General features: G+C 38.8%; 1 long non-coding RNA gene across 1 annotated transcript in view; it reads right to left on the bottom strand.

Moving 5' to 3' along the window:
- Window positions 1-1,821: 1,821 nt before the first annotated feature.
- The window catches only part of LOC103463974 (uncharacterized), a 68,637-nt gene continuing 61,194 nt past the window's right edge, over window positions 1,822-9,264 (bottom strand). The window contains exon 3 of the long non-coding RNA XR_533563.1: window positions 1,822-2,113. This is a non-coding gene — a long non-coding RNA (uncharacterized LOC103463974). The remainder of the gene's footprint in view (window positions 2,114-9,264) is intronic.

Here is a 9,264-nt window from a genome sequence, read left to right as displayed (position 1 = left end):
CCCCCACCCCCCTTCCATTATACAAATGGAGTCTGCTGGAAATATTTGTCTTGACAAGTAGTTTAGCATTGCTCCACGTTCCGCTGGCCTCCATGAAAGATTAAGCCATTTAAGAACAGATGCTACAGCGCTTTCTGCTGCTGAATACGCCGTGTCTTCCACTGACATTTCTCAGTTTTCGTGTTCGTGGCATGTGGATTACTTCTATCGATAGCTGACATTAGAACTCTCCCACTGTATTTTGGAGGGTTTTATTGCCGATATCAACGCTGCTCCTTGGGGAGCTCTGGGGTAAGTGTGCCCCCCAGCAGTCCGGCCCCTTAAGAGACCCCCGCTGCACGGGACTTGAACGCAGTCTTTGCACTTCTAACATATCAATATACAGAATGCTCTCAGGAGACTTTCCTCTCGCACTTCAACAAGATTCATCAACGCCAGACATCACTGTTTATTACAGAACTGTAGATCTCAAATATCAGTTGTGGTAAACATCATCACACAATCTAGACATAAACCCTGCTGACCCCCTCCCTCCCCTCAGCCCACCTTAAGAAAAAACTATTACAGTTTAGTTACTAGAAAGAAAGTAAATAAATACCAACAACAGAAACTGGATATATGACATTTACTGTTATAGGATATTTCGCTTGTGCTCAAAGATGAATAAATTGTAAATTAGAGAACTTAGACATTCAGTTTCATGTATTTCTTCTCTTAAATATTGTAACATTGTTTCACTGAAAGGTAATTTGTTTTTTTGCTCGATTAACAATAATCTCAATTTACAACAGTAAAAAGAGAAAAATGAATGAAAAATTCTGAACAAATGGTAATCTTAGTCATTAACTATAATCAATAAAACCTAATAGAGAAATGAATCAATCTAAATTGAACACATGATAAAAAACTAAATAGGAGAGGGGAACTTAAGTCGTTTTGAATAAAGTCTTAACTGGATGACATTTGTGACTGGTCACAGCAACCTCTCAGAAAACTCCTCAGATTTACAAGCAAGCTGATTTTAAACACAAAGTTTACATTTTTAAACATCTGAAATGGCACAGAGTATAGAGTGGTTTCTTCATAAGTATATTTTGCATAAAAACAAAAATTACAATTTTCTTTTTTCTCCATTTCTAATCTGGCAACTTGTTCGCATGTCAAATGTTTGTAAGTGCCAGATCCAGCACACACCATGAAAGATATTTTCTAGAAAAAAATCATGGAAGAGTGACTATGTGAGACATCGGGAAGAACCTGAGCCACTTAGGGTAAAAGGGGATTTCATACGTTTAAATTTAGGCAAATATTTCCAATGTTCTCTTTCCTTTTACAGAAAGAGAACACATGGAAAGAACCATCAACCCAGAGTTTCCCCCCAGTGTTTTATATAAGCCTGGCGGGCCACCGGGTTTTACTTTCCCACTCCACCAGGCTAAGCGTTGTTTGTTTAAAATAGGGGTTTTTATGCATCAGTAAAGACAGATTAAGCTAAAGTTTATAGTCGCCATATTGAACTGGATATGAGAGTGTGGGCACTACCTGCTTCTGCCCGTTGGCCTCACACACCATTTCCAAATTATGATGCCTGCTTGTACACCTCAAAATTTTTGTAACATTTTTTAATACCAAAATGCAGTGGGCCTCTGGTGGAACGCCGTAGCTCGCGGGTTAGCAGTTTTCTGCAGGAAACACTGAACAACCGTGTAAGATATCAGATTAAACCACCAGTAACTACTCATATTTAGATGAAATACATGAATCAGTTCAATATCCCAGGATTACGTGTTCAGGGTGAACATGCAGACATAGGAATTCCTGCCAAGTTTTAACAACTGTACATGAGCAACACAGATATTACAACGCAAGTAAATAAACATTGCACAGAACAGAAAGCAGTTCATATTAAATACAACTCTAAGCTTGTAATTAAACAGTTCAGATTCTGAACGGCTAATCAAATGTGTCTTGTAGTGGCAGCTGATGCAGGCCGTGCCACCTTCATTTTGATTCATATCCCCATCGTCCTCCTCAGGGTCATGGCAGCTGCGGAGCCGTCCCCAGCTGCAGGTGGCAGAGTACACACCGGACAGGCTGCCAGTCTGTTCCCGGCCTACCAGCAAGGCAGAAGACAGACAAATATGTTCAAATTTGCAGGGAGTGTAGAATTTGGAGTGAATGTCCATGTCAAACACGAATGCTTTTGCACTTTTGGGGAAAGAAAACTAGTGCAGGTAGAGGGAGAATCCAGACAAGCGTCCAGCTAAAGCTGTTATACTGTGAGGTGACGGCGCTGATGGACATCAGAACCACCGAGTGGAGGTGAATGGATGCATCCAGCTCATGAGATATAATATTTGCACTGACAAAAAAAGAGAAAAAAAAATAAACAGCATAGGGCAAGATTTGTTGTTATTTTCTGGAAAAAGAAAAACAATTCCTACTTTAGAATACATTTTTAAACAAATAGTTTTTTAAATAACTTATTCTGAGTGAAGAATTTATTTCACAACTCTGAGGGTGCCTGGATGAAATGAGACGTGGTGAAAACAGCACTTCGTTTCTATTTGGGATTAATAAAGTTTTTTTTTTCTTTTTAATTTAAATCAGTTATGATTTTATGTCTGTCAAATATTTCAGAAACATGCAAAGCTTGGGTTTTTTTTTATTTTTAAACACATTTTTATACAGGGCTAGCAGCAGAGTTCTGTCAACCTTTCTGTCAACTATGTCAAGGTAATAGGATATTACAAAAACAAATTCCTTTTATACTTCAGAATAAGAGTTTGCAGTGCAGGCTGTCAAGCTAAGAAGCAGACATCTTCATATCCAAATAAATAGGTCCAAATGTAAACACCACAAGCAGACTAGGTTTAAAGTGCACACTTCTGCTAACTAGTTAGCAGAGCTAAGTTTTTATTTAGTTCTTTAGCACTTTTGCTAACTCTAAAAATGTTTAGCACACTTAGCTTTAGGTAAATACATTTTTCCAGACAAATTCTGAAGCACTAATTTATGTGGTTGTTTTGTAAAACAAGACAAACGTAAATACTTGATGTCATAAGAGAACATGTAAACGATGATGTCAACTTTAAATTGGTGTTCGAGGGTTGAGGTATTTGAATTGAAGTTTGTGTTTTAGTTTTAGCATTAGCGTTCTCTAAATACCGTATTGGTGTAGTGCGTTACCATCAACAGAACCAATGTTCATGATTAGTGCTTCAGGTTTAGCACAACAAATTTTTTAGCTAACTTTTTAGTTTAGCCCAACCAGATTCTTAACCAGGATCTGATAGTATTGTAGAAGGAGGTACAGATTAGGATGATGGCAAGAAGATCATCCAACCTCAAAGACATGGAGCCAATCACCAAACATAAACGACAGAAATTCTAATGAAAACATAAAAAATAGCTGATCAGAAATTTTAAAAAGAACTGGATCAGTCCCAATGAAGATTTTTGTGTTTTAGCAAAATGTGATTTAAAACTAGCAAATTATTATTGTTTTCAAAACTAATACTCATTTGTATTGCTCTGTTTGGAGACATGTCCCTATTTTCTATCAGAAACAAACTTGATTAAAATAAAAATAATGTCACATCTAACTGTCAGGAGTATGAATAATTCGCCTCAAATTTGCATGTTGGCAGGAACTAGATACTGATCGATTCATATGCCAATGTTAAATCTGTCTTACTCTCAAGGTTTTTCAGAGCAGCGCTTTTCCCTTTGTAATTTGAGAACAGTCCATGTGCAGAATGACTGAAGACACCGTCATAGAAACGGCGGCCTCTGTGGTTTGTTGTTGTATAATTACAGTGATATTGGCGCGTCTAAAGGCACAGAGAGAGATCCAGGGACCGAGCCAGCAGAAGTCCGGGTCAGTGTGTAAACACAGCTGATTGTCTGGGACAGCCTCGTTATCTAAAAGTCGTTTCCATCATTAACACGAAAGGACACACGTCTCCTCTGGGAGTAGCTGGACAGCTTCGGGGTTAAAAGGCACATGCTGAACTATCAATATCTTCCACTAATTGTATGCTTTTTAATTAGAAGCATAATCAATTATGAAATCGTTTCTTTCGCTGCAGTACGGCAGTCTGGGCTTTAAATCTGCACGCAATGCAACAGTACAAAAAAAAAAAAACAGAAAGAAGGAAAGAATAAAAACAATTAAAAAGCGCACCAGACATAGGACAGCACATCATTTGCATCATTTATTTTTTTATTTTGAGTCTGGGCATTCCTCTGACAGAGAGGAACTTGATCGTTTGACCTCTGCATCGTCGAACTGCGACTGATGCGCTTAATCGTCAGCTGTCACTTCCTATCTTAATTAATCCTAATAGACTATTGATGCGACACAACTGTTAGGCTTTATAATTAGTATTACAATTTAGACCGGATAATCTAACAGGGCAGTCCAATTACTCCGGAGGAAATGGAAAGCTGTCGTTATGAAACAGCGAGTGCACAAAGAGAGAGAGGAAAAAAAGAAATGAGTGCTGTTCCCTGCTGAAGGAGAAACTCATGCATACATTAGACAGTAAATGACAAAACATTCCCCCTGCTAATCTCATCAGGCATTCAGTGAATTAGGGAAACTAATTGAATTGATTGCTGCTATCAATAACAAACAAATCTGTTGAGTTGTCCATGCTCATATAACCTGACCTGATTCCTTCAGCTGTCGCTCTCTGTGAGAACGCCGCCATGCCACGAGATCTGCCCGACCGGCCCTTTAACGCATCTCTGTGCTTCCACGGTGATAGGGCAATTAATAAAAAATATATGTTAATAGCAGCTTAATTGGTGTGCAGGGGCGGCTTGACGGGGGGCCCGCGAGGAACGGAGAGGAGGCCCGACATATGGTCCCCTTTCCAGGATTTGACTGTACCACTAAAAACAGGAGCCTGCTGTTTTTTTTACATCAGTGATGTCACTACTTCCTTTCGTCTCCTTAAGACAATATCTGCTCTCTTTTGGCTTTATAAGAAAGACAACATCAACCTTCTGACTCCAAACAAAAAAGAAAACAAATTGAAGGATAGTATTTGAACAACAACAAATCCATCACTGAAAGCAGCTTCACGTCTCAATTACACACCGTGAAATTCAGCTCACACTACTTTCTGGGATTTTTCTGGAATAATGGTGACCTAATGATAAATTATTACAGTAATTTTTTTTATTTTTTATTTCAAAATGCAAGCGACTTTACGAATAAAGTCGCTTGCATTTTTTTTCCTTCTTTTCTTCTTCCAGAGTGACTCAGTGAGCGGCTCCCGTTTATGTTCTGCTATGGCGGCGGAGCGCTGAGCGATGCCAAGTGATTCATACACAAATGACCTGAGGGAGGCAGCAGTGCAGCGAACAAATGTGAGCACAGGGCCTCACACTCTGAGCGTGCTTTAAAGGCCATTTACATAGTGAAATCTAATTACCTCAGCTCTATGAGAGAGTATTTGATCTCAATCTTAAACAGAGCAGAACATATTATTAAGATAAAAAAAAAAAAAAAAAAAAAAGAGGAGGGAGAGGAATGAGGAGGAAGGAGAGGTGGTTGTGTTGGTGGGGGTTTCTTAGATGGAGGTGGCTTACTGAACAGAGGATTCAGCTTGTACACAATTCAGCGCCCTCTTTTTAATTATTTTCCAACACAGATAAAAAGGGGGGAGAACACTGATTTATTTGTGTCCCCCGAGACAATACAGGCTCAGGGGATGGAGGAAGGGGGGAATGAAAAAGAAAAAAAAGAGTGAATTCTGGTGGATAGTGCAGGGTGAGCAAAGGAAGTCAGGGTCACACAGAGGAGCTCTGAGAGTCAGTGAGTTTCAGCGTGGTTTTATTTCTATTTTTTACATGAAACGCCACCGTTCATTCTCTCGTGGCCCCTCACACAGGAGATAATATCATCATATAGTCTACAGATTATTCTTTTACAAAACTATTTCAGACGTCTCTTCGGTCCTTAATGACGCCTCAGATTAAGTGTTAAATTTCAAACTGTAGTTCAATCAAGTTGTCTGACTTTAAAATGTGAAAAACACAGACAGTTATTACTTTAGATAAGAGGCAGAATTCAGCTTCTATGCACTACTAATATGGAACAAACTTCCAGAAAACTGCTAAACAGCTGAAACACAGTTCCTTTAAGACTAAAAAGCAGATGCTTTTGATCCATAATCACTGGAATATTGACCAACATATTTGATGATTTTGATGATGGAACTTGACAAAATGTAATGTTTGTTACCGATTTTTACAATTGTTGACTATATAATACGTTTATGTTTTTTTTATGTTTTCATACTTTAAGTAATTGATAAGTGGCAGTTATTTATTTCCCTTTAATGGTACTTTTACAAAGTTATCTATCCATCTATCAATGTGTAAACTTAGCCACAAAGTTCCAGATAAACATTTCTAGAACTTTCTTCACCCTATCCATAGGAAATAGTTCAAAATGTGATTGCAAACCATGTTAGCCATGCATGCGTGTAAAACAAGGACTGAAAAAATACCAAAAATAATATAGGGTCATATATATATATATATATATATATATATACACACACATATATCTAAACTAATATCATCCAACTATCTTCAAGGATTAACGATCTCCAGTAGCAGTCAGTCTTGCAACAAACCTGAAGTGACCTCTGACTGAAGACGGTTGCTGTATGTATCATCACATACCAACAGATTATTACCATCTGCTGGATGACATTTTTTGGAAAGGTCTGCTAATCCGCCTCATTTGCTGTTGCCACTCTCCTTAAATCAGCCTAGTGGGATGATTAGAAAGCAGAGAGATGCTCATCTTGTTTCCTATCAGAGATAAACGTCCCGTTTGAAATGTATCACTTTAAACTTATCTTCTGCATACATACATCTATGCACATGGCAAGCAGCTCAGGTTTTTGTGTCAGTTCTTCTCGTACCGTTCGGTCTGTCCGGTATCGGACATGCCGCATACATCATTTTGGTCCATTTCCAGTTCGTAAGCTCATTTCCAAATGCCACTTGGTTTTATGAGCTAGTTGCAAACGGAGCTAGGTATGCATGCATGTGTTTCCTCTCTTTTACATTTAACTACAACACATCAAACCCTTTTGTTATTCCAACATAGTTCTATAATCTCCGTTTTTCTTTCAATTTTTTTTTACCAATACTCATGAATCGGCTTGTGCGTATAGCTTTGTCCTTATTTGAAATTACAAAATTACAGCTTTCTGAAAATAACTGTGCTCTTTGAGTTCTTTGTTCCTGCTATTGCAGCAGAATTACATATAATTTTAGTCACTCCATGAAGATTCTCTTTGAGCTTTGACCTTTAGTGTGTAGTAATAAAGAAAATGATGGGGGGATTGTTGGGGGGGGGGGGGCTCCTTGCCGTCTGTGAGAGACAGACAGCATTTCAATCCTGCAACCTGCACTGCTACCTGGTTCACCATAGTGTCTATATCGTTTTATTTTACCTACAGTTACTATGAATATCATTTAAGAACTCACGTTTTGACTTTTAATGTTAATAATCCTCCATCCACCTGACCACACCGTTATCTTTCAGACCTGAGAGGCCTACTTCACTCACTAGAGAAAGCTTTTTTTCCCTCTTGTTTTTGCAAGTTTTTCAACCTTTCAGCACATCCAAGTGTGTAATCATGTTTTTGCAGCACAAAACTGACTTTCGCTGGACCCAGCAGGGATCTGGAGCACAATAACATTTGTAGGAGCCTATGGATTTGCCGTATAGAGAGAACTTGTTTGGAAGACGTTGGCCGTTAGAGTGGTGCTTTGTGAAGCCAGCATGCCTCGAGATCTAATAGCTTCACAGGGGAGAACAGTGAGGATGACTTCACTGTATCATCCAGGGGGTGAGGGGGTGAGTTGGGTGGTTAGGCGAATGAGAGAGCACGGCGAGGCGAGGCCCTCCGCTGTTCCCTTAAAGCAACATGAGGTTCGCTCCTTCCCAATAATCTGGGCTGGGACCTCAAAGACACGATGGGGAGCATTGTTGTCTCCCCCCACCCGCCCGTCCCCGGCCCCCCGGTCTATGGACGGGCCCCGACATGTGGTACGCTGCTCATTTCCGTCGCTTCCCATGGCTTCTTGGAGACTTTTTCAAACAGTGAATGCCGGTTTGGAAACTAAAGCCCACAGGAGCCTTAGTGTTTTTTTGGGTGTTTTTTCCCCTGATATTGGCTGTACTTCAGATTACCACACAGACAGTTCGGTAAAACAGTCAAAAATATGCCAAAACAGTTTAAACTGAAATATTTTATTTGTTCATTTCTCATTGTTGTCCCTTACATTTTTTTGTCCTTGATCTGAAGGCTGAAAATAAAATTGTAGTCAAACATTAAAAACCTTACAAAAAATAAATACCAATGTTATAATAAATAACTAAATAAATTAAACAATATGTGGATGTATAATATTTACTAGTGGGAAGATTCAAAACTTTTAATGGATTTAAATGATTAGGAGGGTAGTATTTTCCAGTGATATACTGCTATTTCTTTAGCACAACCAAATAACTATGTTACTTTCGTTTGTTATAAAATATATCGTACACCTATATAAGAAATCTGACTTTGTAATTAAATGCCTTGAAATTGGGCTTCTGTCACTTTAAAAACTCCTACTTTTTCTGAAACGCCGCCTTCAGGAAGTCATCACAACATGGCTCCAACAACAGGTCCACCCAGTGCTTGCAAACTGCTGCTGGCTAGTCTGAAGGAGCTGAAGGGGGAGTCGTAGGGAGATGTGCTCTGTGAGGCAAAATTTTAGAAACTGATGAGGGGAAAGAGGAGATTTGTCCTCGAAGGCGGGGCTAGGGATAATCAGTTGTTTTTTAGAGCTGGATAGTTGCCATGGAGATTAAAGGATTTCTCAAACATGCATGGAAGAATTAAGGCAACACTCCGGGTTTGTTTTTGATGATAGAATAACATTATGTAAAGCTCAAAAAAAGTTTAAAAATAATAGGCAATTTAGTTTATTACATTGTAATAAAAATAACAAAATAAATAAATAAATAATATAACATATATATAAGTGAGACACAGAGTACTCTGCATCTATTCTTGATGCACTTTAATGTTATTCTTTCATCAAAACATACCTGGAGTGTTGATTTGATTCTTTCATAAAAGTCTGAGAAGTCCTTTAATCTCCCATGGTAACCATTGCCTAAACACCTGGTCAAAGCCCCGCCTCTTTCCACAAAGCTCCGCCTTGGAGATGCAGTCTCTA

The sequence above is a fragment of the Poecilia reticulata genome, linkage group LG4 (assembly GCF_000633615.1).
Source record: "Poecilia reticulata strain Guanapo linkage group LG4, Guppy_female_1.0+MT, whole genome shotgun sequence".
In the NCBI taxonomy this organism is placed as follows: Eukaryota; Metazoa; Chordata; class Actinopteri; order Cyprinodontiformes; family Poeciliidae; genus Poecilia; species Poecilia reticulata.
This window is presented reverse-complemented; position numbering and strand designations above follow the sequence as displayed.